Source organism: Triticum dicoccoides, chromosome 2A (assembly GCF_002162155.2).
Source record: "Triticum dicoccoides isolate Atlit2015 ecotype Zavitan chromosome 2A, WEW_v2.0, whole genome shotgun sequence".
Lineage (NCBI taxonomy): Eukaryota > Viridiplantae > Streptophyta > Magnoliopsida > Poales > Poaceae > Triticum > Triticum dicoccoides.
In genome coordinates, this window is record NC_041382.1 from 460,140,606 (window position 1) to 460,147,336 (window position 6,731).

Here is a 6,731-nt window from a genome sequence, read left to right on the forward strand (position 1 = left end):
GGACATATTTTGAAGGGTCGAACACTATCCTCGTATTCAACTTTTTCTGTAATGTATTCGGAGAAGGAACCCGCCTTGCAATGCCGAAGACAACTGCGCGCCGGACTCATCGTCATTGAAGCCTGGTTCAGGGGCTACTGTGGGAGTCCTGGATTAGGGGGTCTCCGGACAGCCGGACTATCTCCATTGGCCGGACTGTTAGACTATGAAGATACAAGATTGAAGACTTCGTCTCGTGTCCGGATGTGACTCTACTTTCCGTGGAAGGCAAGCTAGGCAATACGTATATGGATATCTCCTCCTTTGTAACCGACCTTCTGTAACCCTAACCCTCTCCGGTGTCTATATAAACCGGAGGGTTTTAGTCCATAGGACAACAATCGCAACATACAGTCATACCGTAGGCTAGCTTCTAGGGTTTAGCCTCTCTGATCTCGTGGTAGATCTACTCTTGTAACACCCATATTTTCAATATTAATCAAGCAGGACGTAGGGTTTTACCTCCATCAAGAGGGCCCGAACCTGGGTAAAACTTCATGTCCCTTGCCTCCTGTTACCATCCGGCCTAGACACACAGTTCGGGACCCCCTACCCGATATCTGCCGGTTTTGACACCGACACCACCTTTCAGCGTTGTATGCAGAAGTGCCTCCTGAAGCAACTCGGCAGAGACACCCACGTCTATGTGGACGACATTGTGGTGAAGACCGAGAAGCGCGACACTTTTTTGGAAGATCTCAAGGAGACCTTCGCCAACCTGCGCCGCTTTTAGATCAAGCTCAACCCGGAGAAGTGTGTCTTTGGAGTACCAACCAGCCAGCTCCTTGGTTTCCTTGTTTCTGAGCGTGGGATTGAGTCCAACCCCATGAAGATCAAGGCCATTCAGAGGATGAAGAAGCCGACCCGGCTACGGGACATCCAGATGTTCACCGGGTGCCTAGCCTCTCTTAGCTGGTTCACCAGCCGGCTGGGTGAGAAGGCCCTCCCACTGTACCAACTGATGAAGAAGACCACATGCTTCGAGTGGACTGACCAGGCGGACGAGGCCTTCCTCCAGCTCAAGCGGATGTTGTCCATGCCGCCTGTTCTGGCCGCTCCGGCTGCCAAAGAGCCCATGTTCCTCTACATCGCTGCTACCAATCGAGTCGCCGACATTGTGATCATGGTCGAGCGCCTAGAAGCCGGGAAAGCTCAGCCAGTCCAGAGGCAGGTCTATTACCTGAGCGAGGTATTGTCCACCTCCAAGCAGAACTACCCCCCACTACCTAAAGATGTGCTACGGCGTGTACTTCGCTGCCAAGAAGCCAAAGAAATACTTCTAGGAGCACACCATCACGGTCGTCTGCACTGCCCACCTTGCCGAGATCATGGGCAACAAAGATGCCTCAGGCTGGGTGGCGAAGTAGGTCATCGAGCTGGCTCCCCACACCAACCTCTACCAGCCCTACACCCCCATCAAGTCCCAAGCACTGGCCAACTTTCTTGTCGACTGGGTCGAGACCCAGTACCTGCCGCCTGCGCCGGATTCCACTCATTGGTGGATGCACTTTGATGGCTTGAAGATTCACACTGGCTTGGGAGCTGGCATCATCCTCACCTCTCCCAAAGGCAACAAAGATCAAGTACACTCTATAGATCCACTTTGCCACCTCCAACAATGTGGCCGAGTATGAGGCACTCGTCCACGAGCTCCGGCTGGCCAAGGAGATCGGCATCCACCGGATTCTGTGCTACAACAACTTGGAATTGGTGGTCCAACGGTCTTCCGGTGACTGGGACGCCAAGGATGCTAACATGGCAAGTTAGCGCTTCCTCGTCCAGAAGATTAGCAGACACTTCGATAGGTGCGAGTTCCTCCATGTGTCACAGGCCGACAAAGAAGCAATCGACGCCCTGGCACGGATTGGCTCTACCCGGCTGGACATTCCAGTCGGCGTCTTCCTCGTGTGCCTGCGCAAGCCTTCTATCAAGCCTTCGCCAGAATCAGAATCCATCTTCATGTCGACTGACCCTGGAGCAGTCGGATCCGGCTCGGGGACTTCAGCAGTCGGCCCGGGGAATTCTTCGGGCGGCCCGGGGGCTGCAGCTCCCGAACCCAGCCCGGGGACTGCTCCAGTCGGCCCGGGGACTTCAACGATGCAGCAAGCAGCAGCCGGCTCCCACCCGCCGCCTCCCATCCCGGCCACCATGGTGCAGGTTGCTGTCATGACGGTGGTAGAAGCTCCGTCTAAGGCGCAACCTATCCTCAACTTTCTGGTGAGCTGAGAGCTACCAGCCAACGAAATCTAGGCCCGGTAGGTGCAATACCGGGCGGTCGGATACACGATCGTCAACAGAGAACTCGTTAGGCGCAACGCGACTAGCATTTTCCAGCACTGCGTCGAAATAGATAAGGGCATAGCAATCCTCAGGGATATTCATCAAGGTGAATGTGGCCACCATGCCGCCTCCAGAGCCCTCGTTGCCAAAGCCTTCCGCCATGGTTTCTTCTGGTTGACTGCTTTGTAAGACGCCAAGGAGTTGGTCTGCCAGTGCAAGGGGTGTCTGCGCTTCAGCTCCAAGTAGCACCTACCGACTTCTGCACTCAAGACCAACCCCATCACCTGGTCATTTGCCGTATGGGGATTGGACATGGTGGGCACATTCAAGACAGCACGCGGTGGCATGACCCATCTGCTGGTTGCCATTGACAAGTTCACAAAGTGGATTGAGGAGACACCAATCAAGAAGCTGAATGGTCAGACTATTGTCACGTTCATTGAGGATATCACCGTTTGGTACGGCATCCCGCACAACATCATCACCGACAATGGCACAAAGTTCGCCAAAGGCGCCTTGGCCCGTTTCTATGCGACGCAGGGCATCCGACTGGACCTCGTGTCCGTTGCCCATCCGCAGACAAATGGCCAAGTGGAACAAGCAAACGACCTCATCCTGTCCGGCATCAAGCCTCGGCTGGTCGAGCCACTAGAATGCTCGGCTGGTTGCTGGATTAAGGAGCTATCAGATGTCCTCTGGAGTCTCCGAACTATGCCGAATCAATCAACCGGCTTCACACCCTTCTTCCTCGTGTACGGGCCGAGGCTGTCATCCCAACTGACATCGAGTTCGACTCGCCTTGCATCACCGTGTACATGGAGGCGGAAGCCAAGGAGGCGCGGGAAGACGGCGTCGACTTACTCGAGGTGGCTCGGCTGCTAGCACTCAGCCGGTCCGCCATCTACCAGCAGAGTCTACGCCACTACCACCGTCGACTTACAAGAAGATCAAGCCGTGTGCTTTCCACGAGGGCGACCTTGTGCTCCGGTTGATCCAGCGAACACCCGGCCAGCACAAGCTCTCGGCTCCTTGGGAGGGGCCCTTCATCATCAGCAAGGCCCTGGGCATCGACTCCTACTACCTCATCGACACACAAAAGCCCAGGGCACGCAAGAGGGACAATTCCGGCAAAGAGTCGGAGCACCCATGGAACGCGAACCTTCTCCGCCTGTTTCACAGTTGATGTAGTGTATGTACCACGCTACCTTTTGTACTAAGCAAAGACAACAGGTCCCCCGAGGCGTACTTGAGGGCTACCTTCTTATCTATATGATAAGCTTCGCCTATGGACGAGTTTTTATTCTTTCGCCCTGTCCGGGTCCGTTTAGCCGGCCCGGGGGCTCGCTGCCTTGACCTAAGTTGGCACCACCCAAAATCGGCTAAGTAGTGTGCCGACGCCAAAGCCCTCTCTTCATTCCAGCTACAGCTCGCACTGCGACTGTCCGGCTGGCAAGAGCTAAAGGCCGGAAATGATGTCCACACGAAAAACGACTAAGGAAAAACGCCAATGCAGGCCAAGCCGGCTCCTCGCCTCACCCGTCCGGCTGCCGAGCAGCCGGCCGACTGGCTTCTCGCTCGACTAGCTACGCTTTAGGCGGCTGAAGTAACTTGCCTATTCTAAACGACCAAGTCCCTGACCCGGCCACAGACCGCGGCGTGGCTGTCCGGCTGGCAGGGCGGGGCCAGAGGAATGCGGCAAAAGAAAAAAGCAAACAAGAGCAAAGGCAAAACTGAGCCAGAACCCGGCAAAGCACACAAGCATGTGAAAATAAAATTATTTACATTGGAAAAGGCCCAAGGCTGGCATTCATCAGAGTTTATACACCCCAATGGGTGGAACTGCGCAGGACTAACAATGTCCTTGAGCACAAGACAAAAATAATTTAAAAGATAGAAGGCCGCCTAGGCCGAAGGCGTTGCGGGCTGCTTGGATAGGTTGGCGATGGCTGAGGCATCGGCGGGTGGGGCTTCCGGCTGGCGGGTCTCGGTCTAGTCGGTGGCGGCAGCCGACGTGGTCTCCCGCGACTCGCTGGTGTTGACACTAGATTTTGGCATGGTCGAAAACATAATTAAAAAGACCTCAAATGGAAAAGTGCTCAAAGTGAGAAAGTTCCATATCGTCAAAATTAGAAACTTTGATATTTGGATCATAGCCATCCGGTCTCATCTCTATGGCTGAAATTGTGTTTGAAGTATTGAAATTTTGTATCCAGAACACTATTCGGCTCATTATTCCCCAAAGATGGCCTCATATGAGAAACCTTTCTACACGGATTGTCTTTATCTCGTCGAAACATTCAATTTTGATATAAAAATCATATCAATTGGAGATCGTATGTAAAAGTTACAGCCACCTAAATGTGGTCCTATCACGGGGCAAAAGTGGCGCGCCCCATCAGACACGGTGTGTGATGGGTAGCGCGAGTAACAACCTGTTTTGCGTGAGTGATTCGGCCCTGAAGATGGCCCCGAATCGAAGAACGTTCAACACGAAAGTTGTTCGCCTCGTTGAAACCGTCAAATTTTATTTTGGGCTCATCTTCATCTGAGGTGGTTTGTGGCCTGTGGGGCCTGAAAACCGAGCTGATGTTTCAGACTTACCTAAATCCGAGTTCGATTAATTTTGGAAAGATTTGGACGTGATTTGGAGTCCTTTTCTTGTACAGGAAGTCCATCCGCCTCTTATATACCTAAGGGGTGATGGCCGATTGAACAACACACAATCGAACAAATCTATTTACCACTTTTACCTTTACTTTTATATCTCACCCTTGTTCTTCTTCTTCCTTGTTCTCCATTCGTTCTTTGAAGGTATACATTTTCTTTTCTAGCCGATCTTTGTGTGCGAATGGCTTTGGAGGTAAGCAAACGAATGGTTCATATTTGGAATCTCCCCATTCAGCTATGCAATGTGTTTTGCACTCTATATCTGATGTCTTTCGATGAGATATCATAATAGCATCGGTTTTCTCAAAAGAATTTAACCTTGTCTTTAAATTTTTGAAACGAAAATAGTTAGAGCATACATGTCTCATTGGAGACCAAATGCAAGCCAAGTAATAAATAAGCAAAGCTACCCAATTAGATATGAAGTTTAGATAAAACAATAGGGAAAGCCTTGGCTGCAACAATAAGTCACAGTCGGTCTTGATAAATGGCGCAATGGGTTGACCGATATGCTCAATAACAACTTTATTGCTAACAAGTAAATTACCCTTCTTCATTGGTCTTTCAAAATTACTTATTAGGATTTTTCTAATAGATGCATCAACTATGGAGTTGCGACCAAATCTGAAAATAGGAAAATTACTTGCTAGGCATACCTCCCCAAACATGTTGGGAGAGTATGATGGCGGTGTAACTTGAACAACACCTTGTTCCACTTTTGGATGGCTCCCCAATGCCTTATCGTTTTTCTTTAACATAATAAATTCGGCACATGTACTATTTGATTCAGCTTTTTCATTAGCCTAATTATTTTTGTTGTATGAATCATTACTATTTCTTTCTTTGATTCGCAAGGCTGCTTGTTCTTGCCTAAATTCAGCAAACATTGTAGCTAGGCTATCTTTAAGCTTTTTTCATCCAATTTCAGCTCAGTCCTCGTCGGATTTCCCCTCAATACTTTTAGACGCTTTCGACAATGATTTGTTGCCAACATTATGTGTTCCTTTGCCACGAGCTCCTAGGGTGTTCGAACGGCATGAAAATTGGTACACGCCTTGCAAACATGAGTATCTTCGATCCCACAAAGTTTCAATTTTTTTGATTTTTTGCTATTTTTTCAGGACGGTCAAAGACCTTTGACCGGACGGTAACGGCAGAGAAGGGCATTTCTATAAGTGAAACTAATGGTGGAGGGGCAAAACTGAGCATACCTAAAAATTTGGGGCAAAACTGAGTAGTGGGTTCGAGTTAAGGGCATAGATTTAAATGTCCCTTGAAAAAACTAGGGCTGGCCGATAGAGTATACTCATTGAACGATCTAGTAACACCATATGAAATATTTGCAACTACAGTAGAGAATTGGGTATTCATATTACCTTTGTAGATTGCAAACCCTTGATGACAATCTCTACGCAGCAAGAATGAGCTGGAGACCGCTCAAAGCTTCGTCCCCAGTGGAGTCGCCAAAAAGTGTGTTCGCACACGAACACGTCACCGTGTACCCTCGACGCCGGGGGTGATGCACCGCAGCTCACGTCGAAGGAGACCCGTCCGGAAGCACGGTACACAAGCAATCTGGTGGGTGCTTTTGAGGACCCAAAACCCCACACGCCCGAGAGAGACCCCGTTAGGGCATGCGCGGCTATGGGCTACCCTAGGTCGACCTGATCACCCCTAGGGCCTCGAGGTTCGCCGCCCAGCAACAAGAAGAACAGACGAAGAATGAGGAAGAAGAAAAACTAGGG

The 6,731-nt window shown here is 50.5% G+C and overlaps 1 pseudogene; it reads left to right on the forward strand.

The window, feature by feature from the left end:
* Positions 1-865: 865 nt before the first annotated feature.
* LOC119357889 lies at positions 866-3,814 on the forward strand (annotated as a pseudogene).
* Positions 3,815-6,731: the final 2,917 nt, after the last annotated feature.